At 37.5% G+C, this 15,500-nt stretch overlaps 1 long non-coding RNA gene across 1 annotated transcript in view; it reads left to right on the plus strand.

The window, feature by feature from the left end:
- The window catches only part of LOC124990335 (uncharacterized), a 59,092-nt gene extending 52,467 nt beyond the window's left edge, over positions 1-6,625 (plus strand). The window contains exon 4 of the long non-coding RNA XR_007109748.1: positions 6,319-6,625. This is a non-coding gene — a long non-coding RNA (uncharacterized LOC124990335). The remainder of the gene's footprint in view (positions 1-6,318) is intronic.
- The last annotated feature ends 8,875 nt before the right edge of the window (positions 6,626-15,500 follow it).

A 15,500-nucleotide genomic window follows, 5' to 3' on the forward strand; every position in this document is an offset into this window, starting at 1 on the left:
CTTTCCAGTGTTACTTGTTCAGTCAGTCTTGCTCATTCACATTTTCTCAGATCTGGAATGAACTTAGAGGATCTAGACCAATGATTCACCCATCCATGATTCTTCAAGTATATAGATAGGCTCTGCTGGGACATTTTATCTAGGAGAAATTAGCTTATAAACAACTCAAGTATCATTTTAAAAGAAAGTTCTTCATTATTTTTGGCCAAGACCTATCTAAAATTCTTTCTTTCTTTCTTTCTTTCTTTCTTTCTTTCTTTCTTTCTTTCTTTCTTTCTTTCTTTCTATCATCTATCTTAATTCCTCCTCTTTGTTTTTTTTTTTTTTTTTTTTTTTTTAAAGTGTTAAAGGTCAGTTCTTGAATTGTCAAAGGTAGGTTGTTTTTTGGGTACCAGGGATTGAACCCAGGATGCTCAACCACTGAGTCATATGCCCAGTCCTTTTTATTATTTTTATTTTGAGACACTGTCTCATAAGTTGCTTAGAGCCTCACTAAGTTGCTGAAACTGACTTTGAATATTTGATCCTCCTGCCTCAGCCTCCAGAGCCACTGGGATTATAGGTGTGCACCACTGCACCCAGCCCAAAGGTAGTTTTTAAACACCAAGGCCTCAATTAAAATCTCTAAGTCTTTTGTAATTTGATTAGGTCACACTGCTAATATAATGAAATGTTAAGGTGAATCTAGGACTTTGACTACATTATTTCTATTAATTTTTATCATCCTTCGATTTCTTATTTTGACACTATTTTCAGTGTATTTTTACTGCTAATTTGAGTTTGCTTATACATCTATCCATAGTCACTGATAAAATGAAGGCTAAAGATTGAACACAGATTTATAAAGAATTTGATTTGATGACTATAAATACAAATATATGCTCATAATTTCTTAATTACTTTTTCTACCTGTGCTTTTTCCAAACTTTGACATCTCAAATTCATATGTTCAGAAACCTAGCTCTTGACTTCCATCCCCAAATCCATCTCTCTGGGCATTCTCATCAGACAGTTGATCAAACTCAGAACTCAAAAGTCGGAATTAATTTCTATTCCTCTCACTGCCCCCTTCCCCTTCAGGTCTATTAGTCTCACCTCCCAAAGCAATGCTTCCCCTCCTGGTCTAAGTTCAGCACTTACTGGAACCACTTACACAAGTTTCATGTTTGACTCCACTTCTACTCTACTCGCAGACATGGCTCTCTCCACCCAATAGTCAAAAAATCTTATAAGGATGCATAATTTAATCAATATTCTGGTTAAGGTATAATATATAGTCATAGAAAAGAGACCAGTGAGTCATCACTAGGGAATTGTATTCTCCAGCCTCTACTCAGATTAAGAAACAGAACATTACCAGGCCTCAGAATACTACCTCCACTGCCCACATCTTCCTCCTCAAAATTAACTCTGATCCTCGTATTTAACATGATGCATTAAATTTGCAGACTTAAATTTTGCTTGAGGGTAATCAGGCGAACTACTTTCTATTGGGTCTAGCTCATTTTAGTAAACATGGTTGTGAAATTCATCCATGTCGTATATAGGAGCAGTCCTTTCCTTTTCATTTCATTGCTGTTTGGTGTTTCACTTTTATGAACGAACCACAATTTATTTATCCATTCTAATGTTGATGGAATGTGGGTGGCTTCCTGTTTGGAGCTGCTATGAATAATAATACTAGGAACATTTCTGAATGTGGCTTTTGCTGCAGATATATACCCATTTCTTTTGGGTTTCTAACAAAGAGAAGAGAAGATTCTTTAAGTTAAAGGGTAGATAGGTGTTCAATTATAGCAGATACCTTTAGTTTTATAGGGTGATTTTACAATTAACACTCTCACCATGAGTGAAAGGGGGTTCCAGTTGCTCTACCTCTCTGTGTACATAGACCTTTGATTTCAAGTAGCACAATCAATTTAAAAAATTAAGTAATTCACCAAATAGAGGATAATATTAAGTTGTCAATATCCAAAGTAAAAGGTAACAAATCTTGCCTCTTATTTAAAATCATAAGGTAGATGAAAAACAGAAGTGGGTACTGGTTTGAGTCATTCTTTCCAATGGCTGGGTCACCTGTTGCGAACATACACTCAGGAAAACACGGGGACAATATAATCATCCTTGCTAAATAATGGGAACTAGAAAATGCATTCTACTCCCTATACTTGCTTCTTGGCAGAGACAGTATCAAATATTACAGGGGATATTTTGCATTCTAACAATGTCATTTTCCTGAACCAGTAGATTATTTTTATGTTAACACATCCTGTCTCACAATTCTGCATTTATAATTCTATTTTTTTTTTTTTTTTGTCTTTCCTGTCTCTTCAGTCTCACTACTCACCTCATTGATCATCTCCAAACATTTATGTTCCCTTTTAGGTTAACTACATACAACTTTTAAAAAAATCTTCAGTGCATTTGCAAATCAACAATTTTGATGTATAGTGGTGACAGTTGAGAAGTATATATCTAATTCCTTGGTGATTCTGATTAACCTTCATGGTGTAAATCCAGTTTTAGCTTCTCAAACTAAAACACATTTGAAAATGAAAGAGGGGACTCTGTTGATGGTTGCATCAGATGAACCAACCTACAGAGTGATGGTCCTGGGCAAGCTGGACCCTTTGCCATCCTAGCTTGATAACAGTCTACTTCCCTGTCTAGGGCTGAGGATGGTAGACTCTTAATCTGTGTTCAAACACTCAGTAGCTGTATAAATTTATTAGTCAATCTCCTTTATCCTTGGGTTTTTTTTACTGTAAAATGGCAATGACATAAGAATGAAACAAAAATGCTCTAAAATGTGCTTAACTCTGATTTCAGAAAAGATAAATTTTAGTCTCCTTTTAGGGTCAATACTTGCAGATAAGGGGCCAACCAAAGGGAGAGGCGATGGCCTTATACTGAATACAGTGCACTTCTCTCATATAACTCATAATTCCTAATATTATATATCTCTTTAATGTTTTTCTCCAAGTGCATTAACATTTGCTCCTGAAAACTAACCTGTGAAACAGGTGATTGTTATTATACCCATAGAAACAAACAAATCAAAGCTCAGAGAAGTTCATAGGTATGACAAAGTTTCCATGGTTGTTGAATGCTAGGCCCAGGATATAAAGTCTCTTAACACTTGATTGGGGACCTGTCAGTGAATAGCACACATGACTAGAAACCATTTAATACAATATTCAAGGTATGTTTTCCTGATGATATGCTCAGCTTTATTTTTTGATGCATGTGAGATGTTGATTATAGTTCTGGAAGAAACTCAAGAATAAAATCACTAACTTCATTATCTGCATATGAATTACACATTTTATGGTTATTCTCACACAAATGTTCATTTATGTAGTTGCTTTCTCCTGACTACTAGAAATACCCCAGATATTTTTATTTCAGTCCTCTTCAGTGAGAATATTATGCTGTGGGAGTGTTGATATTCTATCCAAGAAGGAACTCATTTCAATTTGTGATTAAAAGCACATAAATTAGTTCAAAGGCAAGTAAAAAAGTAAATTGTGGGCCAATTATTGCTTAGGATTACTCTCTACTGACTTTTTTGATGGATAGCACAAGAAAGCTAGAGTTAATGTTCTAAATAGTCAGGATTTTGCTACTTCAACAAACAAAAAGAAGTGAGGGAAAATGGTGGACAATGTCCCAAGTCAATGGGAGTGGCACATGCCTTTCTGAGGAGAGTGGGCTGACCCGGAGTATGGAAGCCATCCACAGGGGCTGCAGTTTCTACCCAAGTAGCTAACATGCCTTAGAAAACACCAGATGGAAAGAGTGAACAGATATGTATATAATTTGCATGATTTAGACACATGGGTTAAATGAAAATTGGAATCCATGTGGAAAAAATTTAAACTTATTTGTAAGTTTCTTTTTTTATGTTTTATTTTCTTTTTTTGAGATGCCGAGGATAGAAACCAGGCCTTAGTGGATGGTAGGCAACTGCTCTCAACATATCCAGCCCCCCACCTTTGTAATAACAGCTTTATTGTGCTAAAATTCACATACCATGCAACTTACACATCTAAAGTGCATGATTCAATAGCTTTTAGCATGTTAGCCGAGTTGTGCAACCATTACCACAATTAATGTTACAACATTTTCATTACCCCCAAAGAAGCCCTGTACCCATTACTATAAACCTCCAATCCCTCAGCTCCCCCTGGCCTAGGCTACTCTCTGTCTCAGTAGAGTTGCTTATTCTGGGCACTTAATATAAATGAGATCTCACAATGTGTGGTCATTTGTGGCTGGTGTCTGGTGTCTTTTACTCAGCATGATGCTTCCAAGATTTATGCATGTTCAATCATTTAGCAGTTCTATATTTCTTTCTATTGCCAAATAATATTCCTTCATAATAGTTTTCTCTATTCATTAGTTGATGGACATTGTGTTGTCTTTACTTTCAGATTATGATGAATAATATTGCTATCAACATTTTGGTACAACTATTTTTTGTTAGTTAATATGTGACAATAGAATCCATTTTGACATAATTATAAAAGCATGAAATATATCTTGTTCTAATTCAGTCCCCAGCATCTCTCTTTCCCCTCTTGTTCTGTATCCTATTCCCTTCCCTCTACTGATCTTTCTGCCATTTGCCCATAGTTTTTAGAAATTATTTTCTTGTGGATGTACGCAATACCAAGATTCACTGTGGTGTATTTATACATGTACATAGGCAAATTATGTCAGATTCATTCCACTGATTTTCCTTTTCCTACCCCACTTCTCTTCCCATTATTCTCCTTTGTGTACTCCGCTGAACTTCTATTCTTGTTAACACCACCTCCCCCTTACTGTGTGTTAGCTTTCACATAGCTGAGAAAACAATTGACTTTTTTTTTTATGGTTGGCTTATTTCATTTGGCATGATAGTCTCCAGAACCATCCATTTACTGGCAAATGTTAGAAAGTCATTCTTCTTTATGGCTGAGTAATACTCCATTGTGTATATATATACACAATGATATATGATATATATATATATATATATCTCACAAATTTTTTATCCATTCATCTGTTGAAGGGCACCTAGGTTGGCTCCATAGCTTAGTTATTGTGAATTGTGAATTGTGCTGCTATAAACATTGATGTGGCTGCATCAGTGTAGCATGTGGACTTTTAAGTCCTTTAAAGAGATACTGAGGAGTGAGATAACTGGGTCAAATGGTGGTTCCATTCCTAGTTTTTTGAAGAATCTCCATACTGCCTTCCAGAATGGTTCAGTGCAACTTTTTGTGTAGACATATGGTTTTGTTTTTCTTGGCTGTGTCTGTAGGCATGGAATTGCTGGGTCATATGGTGACTCTGTTTTATCTTTTGAGGAGCTGCTAGTCTGTTTTGCACAGTGACTTTCATTTTACATTCCCACCAGCGGTGTATAAGGATTCCAGTTTCTCCACATCTTCATTAAATCTTGTTACTGTCTTTCATTTTGACTACAATTATTCTAGTGCAGATGAAATGGTATTTCATTGATTTGTTTTCCTGATGGACAATTTCAGATTTCATATTTTGTACACAATGTTATCTCATATATATATATGCCATCTGGACTTCCAGATTCAAAGTTGAATAATTTTTCTTCTAAAATATTTTCTCCACCATGAAAGTCTTAGTTCATTTCATATAATTTACATTTCATAGTTATGTCTTTCACCTGGATTTGTCATGTGGCAATTAAATTATAGTATGTTGCCTTGTTAGTCAAATGAACAATGTATCATTTTTCTCCCAAAAGACAGTAACTCATAAGGGATAACATCTGTGCATCTTGTTTACTCTGAGAGCATATCAAGATCAAATAAAAGGTGGTCATGTGATTTGGGTTCAATAAGAATTTTCTTATTGACTGGTTCAGTTAATTTCTGATTTTTACTGGGCTGACTGAAATTAAGAATTAAAAATAAAATAATGACTAATATCTACAAAAAATAAACTTTATTAAATATATTAGTAATTGGATTTTACCTAATTAATTTTAATTCCTATGTGAACAGATTAAGTAAAATAATATCCCTAAAGCAAGGGAGTGGCAATCACCTGTGGGGTGGTGGGAGCCCTGTGCTGCTGTTTCATGGAGTCACATGGAGAATTCTTCTCATCTCTATAAAAGAATAAATAGATTAATAACCACAGATGTTGCTGGGGATATTTGGAGGCTTACCAAGGAGTATGTGAGCAAAGGTAGTTTTAAGGAAATTAGCTTTTGTTTCACTTTCATTTGTACTCTTTACCCAAATTAATTTGCCTCTGTTTGTGGTTTTCCTTTCCTATCTTTGCTTTCAGAATTGCACCTTTCCCGATTTATGCCAAAGAAATGCAGACTCATCCTGACCCACTCCTCTTGCTATAAAAAACCTCCAGAGAAGGAAGTCCAAAAAATGGGGGAAGACACAAAATCCTGGAGGCAGCTCATTTTCTTCAGCCAATGCACCATAAACACTATTCCTCTGTCCAATATATTTTAATTTTATGTTTAGTAATTATTCACTAAAATTTGCAAAATATTCATATTTTCTTGATTGATTATGTACCATTATTTTTTCAGATTTATTTTTAATTGACAAATAAAATCTACTATGAATACTTTTAATAGTAATCTCTATTATTTATTATTACACACACCTATTATTGCAATAATACCTCACTTCAGAAGGAAACCTATGATTCTTACATGTTTAAGACCACAGGCAATAAAAATTATTTTATAGCCAGGTGTGGTGGTGCACACCTGTAATCCCAGCAGCTTGGGAGACTGAAGCAGGAGGATCACAAGGTCAAAGCCAGCCTCAGCAACTTAATGAGGCCCTAAGCAACTCAGCCAGATCCTGTCTCAAAAATAAACAGGGCTGGGGATGTAGGTCAGTGGTTAAGCACCCCTGGGTTTAATTCCTGATAGAAAAAAGAAAGAAAGAAAGAAAGAAAGAAAGAAAGAAAGAAAGAGAGAGACAGAGAGAGAGAGAGAGAGAGAGAGAGAGAGAGAGAGAGAGAGAGAGAGAGGAAGGAAGGAGGGAAGGAAGGAAGGAAGGAAGGAAGGAAGGAAGGAAGGAAAGAAATATAGGAAAAAAAAGAAAAAATGCAGTGATAACAATATAAAACCAAAAAAACATTTTTTTCTGAACTCTTTCTGGGTGTATTCAGAAAAAAAAAAAAAAGGAGGAGAAGGAGGATAATGCGCAAGAGAGGGAGAGGGAGTAGAAGATTGCTATAGGGTACTTTCAAGCCCCTCAGGCTTCCTGGTCTTCTTTTTCCGTAATTTAGTTTCCTCTCTTATGCTATCCATGGTATTAAATTTTGATTGGATTTTACATGAAAATTTTGCTGGGGAACATTAGGGAGCCGCTAGAACCTGCCGCTGCTCCTAGACTCTGAGCACATTATCTTCTGGAAGTCATCCAGGAAGATGCTTCTTGAAGATTCCAGTGAGACATAAACCAAGTCTGCTTTTCAAGATCTTCTTTGAAAGCTCTCGATCTCTTCCAGTGCTACTTTCCTCATTTCTTAATAATGTTTTTGGTCAATATATTAAAAGCATCTTAATAACTTATTTTCAAGTTAAAAGAAAAAAATTATGTCTAAGTTGGAGCAAGTATATTTTCAGAAACGTGGCTGACATTTAGACATTGTGTGTATTGCAAGTTGGTAAGCATATTGTAATGTTTGTTTTGGCAGCTGAGAAGCAAGTTAAACTGTGGGTAGGATTTTCATCTTTTCAAGCCAAATATGGTCAGTTTTTAACTCTTAACAATGGCCATCTATATATAGGTTTCTACTTATAGCGTAACTTGAATTTATCACTTGTATAAGTCACTCTACCATGGGACAGAGTCGGGTTTTCTTGCCCTTGACCCTTTCTTGGGCTCAGCGCTTGTCCCTTCCTCTCTGAGACCAGCTCATAACCAGTTAGGCTAATGGATAGGGATCTTTGGTAAGATAGAGAAAGGAGACAGGAAATCTGTGCTCCCAGGGGCCCGGTGGTGTCATTGAGGAGAGTATACCAAGCTACTATTTTCCAGGGTGTGAGATGGGTGAGGAGAAGCACCAACAATAGTGAGGCCATCACTGTCCACAGGCCTGAAGTACAGGGGAAGGGCTGGTGACCAGAACCCAGAAGCTGCCTGACTCTGTACAGCTACTGTAAGGCCCTGGGAGATTCCTTCTCTTTCCATGGACTGATCTAAGGGTGCCTCCAAATGCCAAAGCCATCTAGAAGATGAAGGACTGGGATACCCTAGATGCAGTGCATAATGCCAGCTCTCTGAAGCAAAGAACAGGGTAGGGAAAGATAGAGAATATATCTGAAACACTGCTAGAGAATGCCCAACAGGGTGACTCTTTTGGTTAACTTTTTTGTCACTGTGACCAAAAGATCTGAGAAGAACAATTTTAGAGAAGGAAAAGTTTATTTGGTGATCACAGTTCCAGAGGTCTCATCCACAGATGGCTGGCTCTATTGTTCTGGGCCCCAGGCGACACAGAACATCAAGGCAGAAGAGCATGACAGAGCAAAGCAGCTCAGGACAGGAAAATCAGGAAACAGAGAGAACATCGTGCACCAGGGACAAAATGTATACCCCAGAAGCACAGCACCAGGGATCCACCTTCTCCAGCCACGCCCTACTTACCTACAGTTCCTTCTCAGTTAATCCATTCAAGTGCTTTCAAAACCCTAATCAGTTCACCTCTGTAACTTTCTTGCATTGTCTCACATGTGAGCTTCTGGGGTCACCTCATATCTAAACTATATCTAACAGTGATGACAGCAATACTTATAAGCCATTAAGTATCAAAGAAAATTGTTCTCTTGTTCCTGAATTGTTCCTAAGTTTCTAAGGAGATTAGGGTGTATTTTGGAGTGAATACTTTTATCTCCTCCACATCAGTATATTGAGGCTCCTACCTCCCATACAATAGCATTAGGAGATGGGGACTTTGGGAGGTAATTAGATTTAGATGAGTTCCTGAGGGTAGAGATCCATGATGGACTAGTCCTCTTCTAAAAATAGGAAGGGACACCAAGAATGTCCTCTCTCTTTGCATACGATGACACGGGGGGAAGGTACCACAGGGAGGACCCACAGGAGGGTCTTCACCAAGAGCCTGAATATGACGGAACACTGATCTTGACCTGGAGCCTCTGGAATTGTGAGAAAATGCTCAAGCCCCCTGGTCTGGGGCATCTTGTTGTGACAGCCTGAACAGATGGAGACAAGGATTTTGGAAGTCCTAGAGCTGTCCTCTTCGGGACGACTTACGGTAATCTCTGTCTGAGAGCCAGGGCCGTGGGAAAGCTGAAGGGGCAAAAAGAACTTTGAGACAGACAGTGTAGTCTGATGAGGGAACTGATAGAAAAAGAACTGAACTCTTCATTTTCTCAGGACTCTGCTTCATCACCCAATTCTATCTCATAACAGAATCTTCCTCCTCATCTTTCTAAATAGTACAGGTGTAGCTATAAGATTTCACACACACACACACACACACACACACACACACACACGAATGCATTTTCTGAGTATTGATCATTAACTTTATTGAATTTTCACCTACAAGACAGGCTATACTTCAAAGTGTTTAGAAACCGTTCCTCCATCCATATCACTTTGAAGTCTTATGCCATGGTGTTGAAACTATATAATTCAAGACTCTATTTAATTTTTTTGATTCTATTCATGTAATTCTTCATGTTAAAATTTAATACTGTTTCTTGCAGTGTATGTATTTACAAATAGATGATTTTAGAAGAAATGACAAGCAAGGACATATGATTTCTTGAATAAATACATGACCCTTTATAATGTTTTTCTAGAGAAAAACAGGTTTAATAGAAATGGAATAGAGAAGAAGGGAGAAAGGTATATTTGTGAGGATGTACAAGCAGGACCTCTTGTGCAGTGGAAGGATGTGACTCCGAGGCCAGAGACAGTGGAGTATCAGGAGCTTTGACTGTTAGGCTGTTGGTGGAAGAACTTATTTTGTTTAAAGCAAAGTATCTGGAAATTTTCATTCAGGAGAAGAAAAGTGTATATATTTGGGGAATAACTATTCAGTCTTATTTTAAACTCATAAAAAAGAACAGGTGCAAAACCTGGAAGCAGTGGGAGCCGTAAATGCACATTCTGGAATCATGAAAGCAAAGCCATTGTTTGCTTGGAAAGCATATTACAAGACAGAGAAGCTACATAATGATGAACTGACAGGAAACAGCAAGATGCAAATCATGTTGAAGTGTGAGAGAGAAGCAACCTGAATAAAGAATGTCTCCTGCACATTGAACGATGATATTAAGCTCACAAGGCTGCATTAAAGAAAATAAAAAGAAGGTAACCAAAGACAATGAAAAAAGAGCTAAAAAGACAGAGGTGAAAGCAAAATGAAACTTGAGAAATTAGGGACTGAATTTTAAGAACAGCAAAGAGCAAGAGTGGTTTAAAGCTGAATTTGGTGCAAGATGATCAACAAAAGTTGATCTGTCATTTTGATTGGAGAATGGTGGCAAGTTAGCCAATGCTAAGAGGAAGTTGACCTGCCAGGTCATATCTGTCAGGGAAGAAGAAAAATATGAGGCGATTTAAGCCCTTGACAAATGAAGAGGAAGATAGGGATGAGAGCTAGTGTTTAAAAAACGATTTAGTTTTTGAGCTATAATCACACATAGTAAAGTACACAGATCTCAAGTATAGAGTTTAGTGGATCCCAACTGGGTCTAATCAAGATGCAGAACATTGACATTATTCTAGGTTTCCTGTGCCCCTTTCCCATCTCCATACATTCTCCACTGCTAAGGAAATGATGGTTTGCATGGTGACTCTTATCACACACATTAGGTTGGCTGATTCTTGGACCTTGTACGAACGAAATCCTATGGCACATGCTCTTTTTGTCTGGCTTCTTTTGCTTAACACATTTTTGGGAAGTGTGCCTGTGTTTTTTTAAGAAGAGCTGTGTTTGAGTCCCAGCTCAAATACTTGGGTTGTGTGACTGCCACAAAGAATTCAAACTGGCAGGGATTTTTATCTGTTTTGTTCAGTGTCCCTAATTGCCATTCCTAATTGCCTAACTAGAACCTGATACAAAGTAGGTGCTAATTTCTCAATTACAAAATTAAAATAAAAGGAATAATTTATGTACATGCTCAAAGGAATCAGTGAGGCACAAATAAGGGGAACTATCAGGAATGAGGTGTGGATTCAGAGAACAATAGCCAAGTCCCCCTGACTACATAGGAAATATGAGTAGTGCATTTTCATGGTTGCCCCAGCCCTTTAGAAGCAGTACTCCAAACTGCATTGCCAATGGGATGAGAAAGACCTAATTTAACCTAGCAGCTGGTCCCAAGAAGTGAGGTAGATGAACAGCGAATCCTAAGGAAGAATGGTAATCTGGATGTGTGGGTTGAGGAGAAGCCAGTCTTCTCGGGTTAAAATAGGGAAATAGGAAATGGCTGGAAGAGACTTATGTATGCTTTATATGCTTTGCACTCAGTGAAGCTAATTGAACATTGAATATGCTTAATTATATTGAATTTGAATCTTTTTTTTTTTTTTACAATGTGGCAAAATAACCATACATTTAAAAATACTTGAACGTGCTGTACTAGAATCTGGAGAAAAGGTGTCAAAAAGAATTAAAAGAAAAAAGATCACAGATCCATTTTAGTGGTATGAAAAAAGTGCTCCATGGAACCTTGTTGAATAAGAATCCCTAAACATGTAAGGGAACTATTTGTCATTGTCTTCTCTTTTCCTGGTTTTTTTTTTTTTTTTTGTTGTTGTTGTTGTTTAAGTTCTACAGGCATTCACTTATACCCACCTAGCTGCATTTTCCTAAAGATTGGTTTATATTTTATGTGTTTTGTTGACATGTTTGTTAACCCCCAAAGAATACGTTGAAACTATCTGCAAATACATATTTGATCATGTGCTTTTGGGGGTTATATTTATGTACTTTGGGGTTTTGATAAATGATCTTACAAGGCAAAGTCACCTGATCATGCCCAGGAACAGAGTGTTTCTTACTATGCTCTTGAACTCCCATTACTGGGTGAACTTAGAGTGCTTGTGTTGGTGACCATGTTTTTCTTGTCAATTATTTTGGTTTTTAGTATGATCGTACTATGCTTATTCACATTTGGTGTGGGAGGGAGGTTGCATATGATCAAGCATGATATATGCAAGTATGGAAATGTCACAGAGAAATTCATTAATCTATGCAATTAAGATGCACTAATTATAATAAAATAAATATAAAGAAACATCATAAATGTCTACTTTATTAAATCCTATGATTTTGATTAAGTCATTTACTTGAAAAAAATGACTGCAGTTGTTTTTTAAAAGGAGCAGTTTCTATTTACCATATCATGAACTGGGCATAGTTGGTACATTCCTGTAATCCTAGCTACTTAAGCTGAGGCAGGTAGATCACAAAAACAAAAACAAAATAAAAAAAAAAAGTCAAGACTCTCATTAATAGAAGTGTTATTTTAAAAGATTGTTATGAATTGTAAATATTCTGCAAGTTGTGTAAATACTTTGCAAAATCGATGTTAAATATTCTTCATTTCTTAATATCATGGTAGAGAATAGTGTTTAGCTGCTTTTATTCCTGGAATTGTAGAATTTATTATATGGTTCTCTAAATTTTTTTTGATACATTTTCTTTGATATGTTTCCACCATTACTTTTTTGCCTTCTAACTTGTGTATGCTATAACCAATTACAATTGCTTACTTAACAATAACATCTTACTAAGTATATGAACTGCTTACATTAAGTATCTTAAAATGGTAATCATTTTAGGATATTTTAGAATCTGGAGATTTTGAAAATATAAAAGATTTAAAAGAGAAAAATACTTTAATTATTATATTATGTGAATGCACAGATATTATTTTGATGGCCTCTGAAATTTCAATGAATATTTAATGCCTTATTAAAGGATGTTTTTTCACCATCTGGATTTGGATGTAGGTATTTCTGGAATATGAAACATTCATAACTCTCCTCCCAACTCCTCTTCAAAATATAGAAGTACACACACACACACACACACACACACACACTCACATACACACTTATCCAAGCATGAGCACACACAAACATTTGCTGGTATGCATGAAGCTTCTGTTTGCTATCAAATTCTGAGTTTCATTGAGAGTAATGTCACAGGAAATGGGCCAAGAAGGAGGATGGAATAGGTGTCATGGCACATTTTCCAATCCAGATTTTTGGATTGGAATTAAGCCTTTGGAGTTGGAAGGGAAAAACTAGATGTTGGAAGGACTGCTTATATGAAAGTCTTTGAAAAGTTGTGGATATGTTGGAGCAATGCTGTGTCCTATTCTCCAAGCCTCTTCGTGGAATCTAATCCTGCTTTAACATACTGAAATTTAATGGCTTCAAGAGCTTTAGGCTTCAGTATGTATGGAACAGATTTTGGGTTCCCCATCAGTGAGGGCAGTTGCCAGATTATTCAGTAAGGCTCAATGAAATGGGGACAGTGGATGTTGGATGCTATCAGGCAACTACAGCTTATGGATCTTGGCCAAATGGAAACACTGGGAGTATTAGAATTAATCAAAGAATGCTTTCAATTTGTTAGCATTCTCAATAGAGCCAACACAATTTGGATATGTGTCTATGTATGTATACACACTGGTGAAACAAAGTGACAATTTGGTTGTACTATAATATGTTTATGTGCAAGTATGTAATCTAAAAATTGTGAATTTTTTGGATTAAGACAATTATTGTAAAAAAAGACTCTTAAATTAATTAAATTAATTCCAAATTGTTTCATGAAACTATTGAGCTTGATGTAGTCACAGATGACTGTCTACAACCAATTATAACATGACAGTAAATGCCTGTTGAAAAATTCAAGTTGTAATTACAAACATTGCTTTAGGTAGCAATTTCTGAAAGAAGCTGCCATATAAGCCCCACCTAGTCTAAATCTACACTTAGTATATCGTCCCACTCAGGAGTAAATCCTGTGCCAGAGCTGTCAAAACAAGGTGTCAGAGACCAGCTCTCACCTCCCATAATAAGAAATTAGACAAAATGAACAAAATAATAATGTGGTAACAGTTTTCCTGGAACAAAGACAAGTGACCCACTCAGCACCCATGTGAGCATGTGTAACTCTGTCGCAACTCTATAGTACAGAACACCCAATCAGAATTCATGCTACCATATAGGGGAGACAAAAGGACTAACACATAAAAGGGAAACTAACAAAGGGTATATAAGTCAGTGCCCTTCTGTGCTTGGGGCTCAGCCTTTGGGTGCACATCTGCTGGGTTAGTGCTGGCACTAACACTTCCTAGCTGAAACCCTGGTGTACCATTTCTCTGTGCAAGAATCTGGCATTATTTCTTGGGGGCTCATGTCTGGGATTTGGAGACAGTGATTTCACCTCCCTTGTTGCCAGGGTGTGAGCCCTGGGATGCTGGCAGAGCTGACTTTGTCTGGTGCCAGTGGACCAATTGATCCATAGGGAAATAGCCCTCTTGGTGTGCCTGGGGCAAGGACCCCAGGAGCACAGAACCTGGGGGGACCTAGGAACCAGCGCGCATTCCTCACAAAGTACAAATTGGGATCCAGAGGCACCTGGAGAAACTTCTAAAGTATGGAATCCTCTGACCTTGCCCAGTTGTCCTGGAACATTCCTCTCTTGCCAGTTCGGAAGTCAGAAATAGATGATTATTGACTGGTCCAGGATCCATGAGCAGTAAACCAGGCCACCATTACCCTACACCCAGTTGTCCCTAACCTCTACACGCTCCTGGGTCTCACTCCCCTGAAGCTGCCTTCTTCACATGTTCGAACCTCAAAGATGCCTTCTTCTGTACCTGCCTGTCCCCTTAGAGTCAACCAATCTTCGCCTTCCAGTGGGAAAATTCTGAGAAAAGAGACACAGTCCAGCTGACATGAACTAGATTGCCTCAAGGATTTAAGAATTCTCCATTTTCAGCACGGCATTAGCTTCTGATTTAAAAACCTTCCCAGGGGACCAACATAGCTGTAGGCTGATTCAATATGTGAATGACTTACTGCTGGCTGAACAGACACAGGAGGATTCTATGGAAGGGACACAGTAAATCCTCACCCTCCTATGGGAAGCTGGCTACAAGGCTTCAAGGAAGAATGTCCAAATATGTCAAGAAAAAGTAAAATACCTCAGTTTTCACCTATCCCAAGGGCCACATCAACTCAGTCTGTCTCTTTAATTATGATTCTGTCAACCTGGTGCCAGTTTGGAAAGTTCCTTGGGGTCATGGGTTTCTGTAGAATCTGAATATGTAACTTGGAAAAATCCGTTTATGAGTCCACAGAAGGGGGAAAGCGAGAACCTTTGTTAGGGAATGAGTCCAACAAAAGGCCTTTGAGGGGATTAAGCAGGCCCTCACCAACACATTAGGCTTAGAACCCCCAGACTTGTGGAAGCCTTTCTTCTTGCATGTA

This window comes from Sciurus carolinensis, chromosome 8 (assembly GCF_902686445.1).
Source record: "Sciurus carolinensis chromosome 8, mSciCar1.2, whole genome shotgun sequence".
Taxonomy (NCBI): domain Eukaryota; kingdom Metazoa; phylum Chordata; class Mammalia; order Rodentia; family Sciuridae; genus Sciurus; species Sciurus carolinensis.